Consider the following 7,919-nt stretch of genomic DNA (forward strand, 5'->3'; position numbering starts at 1 on the left):
CCTCTGGACTGTAGGCTCTGTTGACCAACAGCAGCCCCAGACCCATCAACAAATGCCTGCCCTTACACCCATAAAGGCAAATGCTTCTTCTAGACTTCATCAGTCTCTGAGTTCCTACTTCCATAGCTGGACATCCTTGGCTTTTCAGACCGACTGGTGGGAGATTTAACTCCCTTACCCAGATGTTCAGTTGCTTCCACACACAGTTGCAAGGCCTAATTTCAACAACAATAAGTATATTCCATGTCTGAGGGTTCAGGGTCTACTGTTTGAACTCTAGATGATATAGATGCCTCACTACCACCACCTGTTCTCCTTTTCTGGATGTCCAAGATCTGTTAGACATCTCTCTTTAATATCCCTCAGCTCATCTACTTGATTCCGTTTCCACTGCTTTCACTGTTTTAGGGTGCAAAAATATTTTGCCTGGATTACTACACTGGCCACCTAGCTGCTCTCCCCATGTCTGGGCTAGTTGCTTCTCAATGCATTCTCCTTGGAGTAGCCAGAGGTGATCCAGCTTCCTAAGGCTTGATACGGGCTTGCCCTGGTTCCTGGGATAAACTCCCTTATGTATTTGACAAAGCTCTGCCTCCTTCAGTCTCTGTTAATTTGCCTAGCTTCACCTCTCATCATTGCCCCCTCACCCCATGCCAATATTGTGCAGAGCCATTAAAGAAACCTTCCCTAGTTTGGTAGGACATGACAGTTAATTGTTTAATTTGAATTTCTTATTATTCAGCTGCTTTGTAATTCATACCACATATGCCAGTACTGCATATTCATTTCCATCGGCTGCATCATTCCCCTTGCCACAAATTGGGAAGGAGTGAAGCATGTTCTTTAAGCAAGTACTGAGTCTCCTTTAGGCTCTCACTTCCTGGGATGGGGTCCGGCAACTTGCAGGGTGGCTGTGGTATTCATATCTCACCTCCACATGCAGCCATCAAGCCCCGCAGGGATTAGAGTAGTAGGAAACGCTGCCTTACTGGTGACTTAATGGTATCTTTTTAGAGGGGTAAAAAGGGAGAAAATATACTCCTCAAATACTTCCCAAGGGAGAAGATGGGTCTATCCCTACATAGGTTCTCAGCAGATTGTTTCCTTCCAAAGTTCATTTGTGGTCTGTTAATTTTGTCTATCAGTTGATTATGTTACCTATTTCACTGACTCAAAAACATGTTGTATTTATATTTATTGATTGATAGATACCCAATTAATGCCTTCTCCTTTTTAAAATAGGCAAGCAATACAGAAGTATGTAAAGGAAGAGCAGAGGTCTCCCTTTCTAAAGGTAACCACTGCCAAAAAATCAGGTGTATATTGTGGTTCTTATGTATTTACATATATATACACGAATATATAGAAGCAACCTATTTTTTTTTAAAGTAAACTTTGCCCACAATGTGAGGTAGATATAGCCTATTTTTAAACTTAGGCTTAATTTGCATACTGTCAATGGCACAAATTCTAAATGTATAACATGATGAACTATGGGAATACACTTGTTGATTCTATTAAATCACTTTCCTATATTTTAAAAAATAGCTTGGTAACACAACCACAATATTATTCTGTAAATGCTTTCTGTCACTTAGTAGTCAGGGGTGAGGATTTTTCAAGTCAGGACCTATCAACTTACCCTATTCTCAGCCCCCACCTCCGAAATTTTATTTATTTATTAGAGTGAGAGAGAGAGAGAGAGAGAGAGAGCATGAGCTGGGGGAGCGGCAGGCAGAGGGAGAGGGAGAAACAGACCCCGCTGAGCAGGGAGCCCGACTCAGGACTCAATCTCAGGACCTGAGGTGAAGGCAGATGCTTAACTGACTGAACCACTCGGGCACCCTCACTTTATTCTTTTTAACTGTTGTGTTATATTCTATAAAAAATATAAAGATATAGATTACCTATAATGATGGAATTTTTTTTTGCTATAATAATCAAAGTCACAATGAATATGAACACACATATGCAGGCCGGGTGCACAAGCTGGTGCTTTTTGGATATCCAAACCACAGAAAATCTGGATGAATGAATAGGTAATGAATGCTAGGTAATGAATCCATTACTCTTCATAGAGTTGTTATCACTATTATATTTTATAAAGCGATCTAAAATGTGACTTTGTGGGATGCCTTGAGTGGCTCAGCAGTTGAGCATTTGCCTTAGGCTCAGGGTGTGATCCTGAAGTTCCCGGATTGAGTCCCTGGATCGAGTCCCACATCAGGCTCCCTGTGTGGAGCCTGCTTCTCCCTCTGCTTATGTCTCTGCCTCTCTCTCTCTCATGAAAAAATAAATAAAATCTTTAAAAAAATTTTAAAAAGTGACTTTGTATCTATTCATTATTTTAAAGATAAATGAGGCAGCTTTATTTATAGTGCTTAAAAATAAGTAACTAGTTTACTGAGTTGTAAATATATTGGCATACTAGAAGGCCTATAAAAACAAACTGACTTATTTAGAAAAAAATCCACTGAATATCTTTTGATAAAAAGCAGACTACAGGGATCCCTGGGTAGTGCAGCGGTTTAGCGCCTGCCTTTGGCCCAGGGCGCGATCCTGGAGACCCGGGATCGAATCCCACGTCGGGCTCCCAGTGCATGGAGCCTGCTTCTCCCTCTGCCTATGTCTCTGCCTCTCTCTCTCTCTCTCTGTGTGTGTGATATTTATCATAAATAAATAAAAATTAAAAAAAAAAAAAAGCAGACTAAACGGGATCCCTGGGTGGCGCAGTGGTTTGGCGCTTGCCCTTGGCCCAGGGCGCAATCCTGGAGACCCAGGATCGAATCCCACATCGGGCTCCCGGTGCATGGAGCCTGCTTCTCCTTCTGCCTGTGTCTCTGCCTCTCTCTCTCTGTGTGACTATCATAAATAAATAAATAAATAATTTTAAAAAAAGTTAAAAAAAAAAAAGCAGACTACAGAGTAGCATAAATATTTTTGTAAATTGTACACATGCGTAAAGAAATATCTGGAAAAATATTTACCAAACTAATATTAGTTTTATCATTGTATAAGATTTTTACTCTTTCATATTTGCTTCTTTATTTAGATTTTTAATGAAATGTATTATTTCCCCTGAATAATTATGGTATTTTCAAATAAATCAATCTATATACCCTTTTTATATTTTTACATAAAAACTTCCATACATTTTTTTTTTTTTAAATAAATGAGGGTGCCTGTGTGCTCAGTTGGTTGCACAAATGGTTGCACAAATCCAACTCTTGATTTTGGCTTGGGTGGTGATCTTGGGGTCATGAGATGGAGCCCCACATTGGGCTCTGAGCTTGGCAGGGAGTCTGCTTGAGATTCTCTCTCTCCTTCTCCTTCTGCCCCTTGCCCTACTTGTGCCCTCTCTCTCATTCTCTCTCTTCCCCCTCTCAAATAAATAGATGAATCTTAAAAAAAATTATACTTAAACAATGCATAAATAAACAAAAAGATAAATAAATTTGGGGCTCTTGGCTGATTCAGTTGGTGAAACATGTGACTCTTGATCTCAAGGTTGTGAGTTTGAACCCCACATTGAGTGTAGAGATAAACTTAAATACAAAATTTTAAAAAAATTTAAAAGAAAAGAGCATAAAACTTGTACTTGCTTCTTATTACAGTAGAAAATATAAGTGAGTAAGTGGTTTCTCAGGTGAAAGTGTTCTTTCTTTCCTTCCTCAACCTATCATCCAAGGAGAGACTCCCCGGACAACAGGAATCCTTCCAACACAGGTCAGGAAACAAATTGATTGTATGTTATATATTCTCATGTTATGCATATACTGTTCTAGAATTTGCTTTTTTTTTTTTTTACTTAGCAGTAATATTATTGACACTGTTCCATATTAGTTCACTTAGATCTACCTCATTCTTCTTTAATAGCTACATAATATTCTATTGTATGATTGTACAAAAAGTTATTTAATGTTTCCTCTATAGATGGACATTTAGTCTGGTAATAGCATTTGCCTTCGCAAACAATGCTGCAAGAAGGGGCACCTGGGTGGCTCAATTGCTTAAGCATCTGCCTTCAGCTTGGGTGGGGATCCCAGGGTCCTGGGATGGAGCCCTTCATCCAGCTTCCTGCTCAGCAGGGAGTCTGCTTGTTCCCCACCTCCCCCTCCTCCCTGCAGCTGTGCTCTCTCTCTCTCATTCTCATAAATAAATAAAATCTTTTAAAAACAGAATGAAACAAAATCCAATGTTACAACAATAAAAAATCCTGTACATATACCCATTTGATAAATTCCTGGTAGTAGAATTACTCTATCAATGACTAAATGCATTTTGGATTTTTCAAACTTATTTAACAACCCTTTATTGAAGATATACTATGTGTCAAGCTCTGTTTTTAGCCTAGGGATATCATGAAGAAAATAAATGTATCCATGCAAGGAACACACATTCCAAATTTGGCCAAATAGCCATTTATATATTTGATATCAATTTATACTATTTTGGAGTGTTTTATTTTTTCTCTATTGATTAATAAAGGGCATAAAAGAGAAAAATAGTTCACTGATATTTCTTTTCATTTTAAACTAAGAGAAAGGTTGACATTTTTGCAAATATTTGTAGGGTACTAAACTTTCTTTTTCTCTGAAACTGATGATTCAGATACTTTCCCCCCCTATTTTGTTGTTCACCTTTTTCTCATTGATTAGACACCTACCTTCCATAACATTTTCTTTCAAAGACTATTTATTGGGCAGCCCCGGTGGCTCAGTGGTTTAGCGCCGCCTTCAGCCCAGGGCGTGATCCTGGAGACCTGGGATCAAGTCCCACGTCAGGCTTCCTGCAGGGAGCCTGCTTCTCACTCTGCCTGTGTCTCTGCCTCTCTCTGTCTCTGTGTCCCAAATAAATAAATAAAATATTTTTTTAAAAAAGGACTATTTATTCATGAGAGACACAGGCAGAGGAGAAGCAGGCTCCCCGTGGGGAACCCGATGTGGGACCCAATCCCAGGACCCTGGATCACAACCTGAGCCAAAGACAGATGCTCAACCACTGAGCCACCCAGTCATCCCTATAATAGTAAACTTTTACTATATGTATCACTTTTCTGTATTGTTTATTTTTCCTTAATACATGCATAATTTTTTTCTGAAAAAAATAAATCTACTTTTAAATATATAAGTAGCCAACACAATATTGAAGGAGAACAAAGTTAGAAGATCGACACTGTCCAACATCAAGACATACTCTAAAGCTACAGTAATAGGAAAATGTGGTATTGGCGAAAGAACAAAGAGATCGATGGCACAGAACAGAGAGCCCAGACATAAACCTACACAAATATAATTGACTAATATTTAACAATGGAACAAAGGCAATTCAACGAAGAAAGGGACAATCTTCAACAAATGGTGCTGGAACAATAGACAGCCTCATGCAAAAAAAAAAAAAAAATCTAGACACAGATCTAACACTTTTCACAGAATTCACTCAAAATGGCTCAAATAACTAAATTTAAAACAGAAAACCATAAAACTCCTAAAAGATAACATAGGAGAAAATCTAGTAACCTTGGGTTAGGCAATGACTTTTTAGATATGAAAAGCTCGACCCATGGGAGAAAAATTGACAAGTTGAACTTCACTGAAATAAAAAACTACTCCGCAAAATACACTAATAGAATGGAAAGACAAACCACAATTTGGGAGAAAATATTTGTAAAACATATATTTGAGAAATGGCTGGTGTTCAAAAAAATGCAAAGAACTCTTAAAACCCCACAATAAGGGGCGCCTGGGTGGCTCAGTCAGTTAACTGCCCACCTTCAGCTCAGATCATGATCTGAGGGTGCTTTGGGCTCCCCACTCAGCGGGAGTCTGCTTCTTCCTTTCCTGCTCGCATTCCTGCTCCTGCTACTTGTGTCCTCTCTTTCTCTCTGTGTCAAATAAATAGATAAACAAATAAACATCTTAAAAAAAGAAAATCTATTAGAAAAAACACAAAAACCCCCATAAGAAAACCAAACAACTTGATTTAAAAATGAGCATAAGATCTGAACAGATACTTCACCAAAGAAAAGATGCAGATGGCAAACAAGCATAGGAAATGATGTTTAATATTGTATGTCATTAGAAAATTGCAAATGAAGACAATGAGCTATCACTACACACCTATTAGAATGGCTAAAGTCCAAAACACTGATGACACCAAATGAAGGAGAAGATGATGAGCAGCAGGAACTCTCGTTTCTTACCCGTGGGAATTTAAAATGGTACAGTTGCTTTGGAAGACAGTTTGGCAGTTTCTGGCAAAGCTAAACATATGTTTACTATACGATAGAGCAATCACACTCCTATCACACTCCTAGGTATTTACCCAAATGAGTTGAAAACTTATATTCACATAAAACCTGCACATGACTGTTTACAGCAGCTTTATTCCTAATTGCCAAAGCTTGAAAGCCACCAGGATGTCCTTCAGCAGGTGACGGATAAATAAACTGTGGTACATGCATACAATGGATTAGTACTCAGTAATGAAAAGAAATGAGCTATCAGTCAGGAAAAGACATGAATGAATCTTTAATGCATATCACTAAGGGAAAGAAATCAATCTGAAAAGGCTATATATCCTATGACTAGCTACATGACACTCTAGAATAAAGGCAAAACCATGGAGATAATAAAAGGATTGATGCTTGCCAGGAGTTGGGAGGGAAGAGATGAATTGGTGGAGCACAGGGGATTTTTAGAGCAGTAAAACTATTCTGAATGATACTGTAATGGTGGATTCAAGTTATTATACATTTGTCAAAACTTATGGAATGTACAATACAAAGAATTATTTAAAATGTAAATGATGGGTTATTTCATAATGATGTATCAATATTGGTTTACTAATTATAACAAATGCATCATGCTGGGACATCTGGGTGGCTCAGTGGTTGAGCATCTGCCTTTGGCTCAGGGCGTGATCCCAAGGTCCTGGGATTGGGTTCCACATTGGGCTCCCTGTGGGGAGCCTGCTTTTCACCCCCCCACGCCCCCATCCCTGCCTATATCTCTGCCTCTCTGTCTGTGTCTCAAATGAATGAATGAATAAATGAATGAGTGAATAAACAAATAAATAAATAAATAAAGCTTAGGGCACCAGGGTGGCTCAGTGGTTGAATGTCTGCCTTTGGCTTAGGTTGTAATCCTGGGGTCCTGGGGTCGAGTCCTATATCGGCTCCCTGCATGGATCTTGTTTCTCTTTTTGCCTATGTCTCTGCCTGTCTCTCTGCGTCTTGCATGAATACATAAACAAAATCTTTTAAAAATATTTAAAAAATATTTTTAGGGATCCCTGGGTGGCGCAGCGGTTTGGCGCCTGCCTTTGGCCCAGGGCGCGATCCTGGAGATCCGGGATCGAATCCCACATCGGGCTCCCGGTGCATGGGGCCTGCTTCTCTCTGCCTGTGTCTCTGCCTCTCTCTCTCTCTCTCTCTCTCTCTGTGACTATCATAAAAAATGAATAAAAAAAAATTAAATTAAAATAAAATAAAATATTTTTTAAAATTATCATGCTAATGCAAGATGTTAGCAATATGGAGGGAAGGGAGTGAGGGGGCATATGGGAAATCTGTGCTTTTTTTTTTCTTTTCATTTTCCTTTTATTTTAGTTGGAAATCTGTACTTTCTGCATAATTTTTCTGTAATTCTAAAAATGCTCAAGAATAGGCTTACTAATTAAATAATATGTGTGTGTAAGTAGAAACATTCTAGGAAAATATCTTTCTGGAAATGTATCCAATAATTTTATTTTCCTAATTCTTGTCTAAAGCAGACAAACAGTACAGGCTGTAGGAAATTAAAAGACAGCCTATCTTAGGAAGGCTGACCACATAAGAGGAGAACCCTTTCCTATAAGATGGCTATATCAATTATTCATTTTATGTACTAAATACCTACAGGAGTCAGCACTTGACATAA

This window comes from Canis aureus, chromosome 22 (assembly GCF_053574225.1).
Source record: "Canis aureus isolate CA01 chromosome 22, VMU_Caureus_v.1.0, whole genome shotgun sequence".
NCBI lineage: Eukaryota > Metazoa > Chordata > Mammalia > Carnivora > Canidae > Canis > Canis aureus.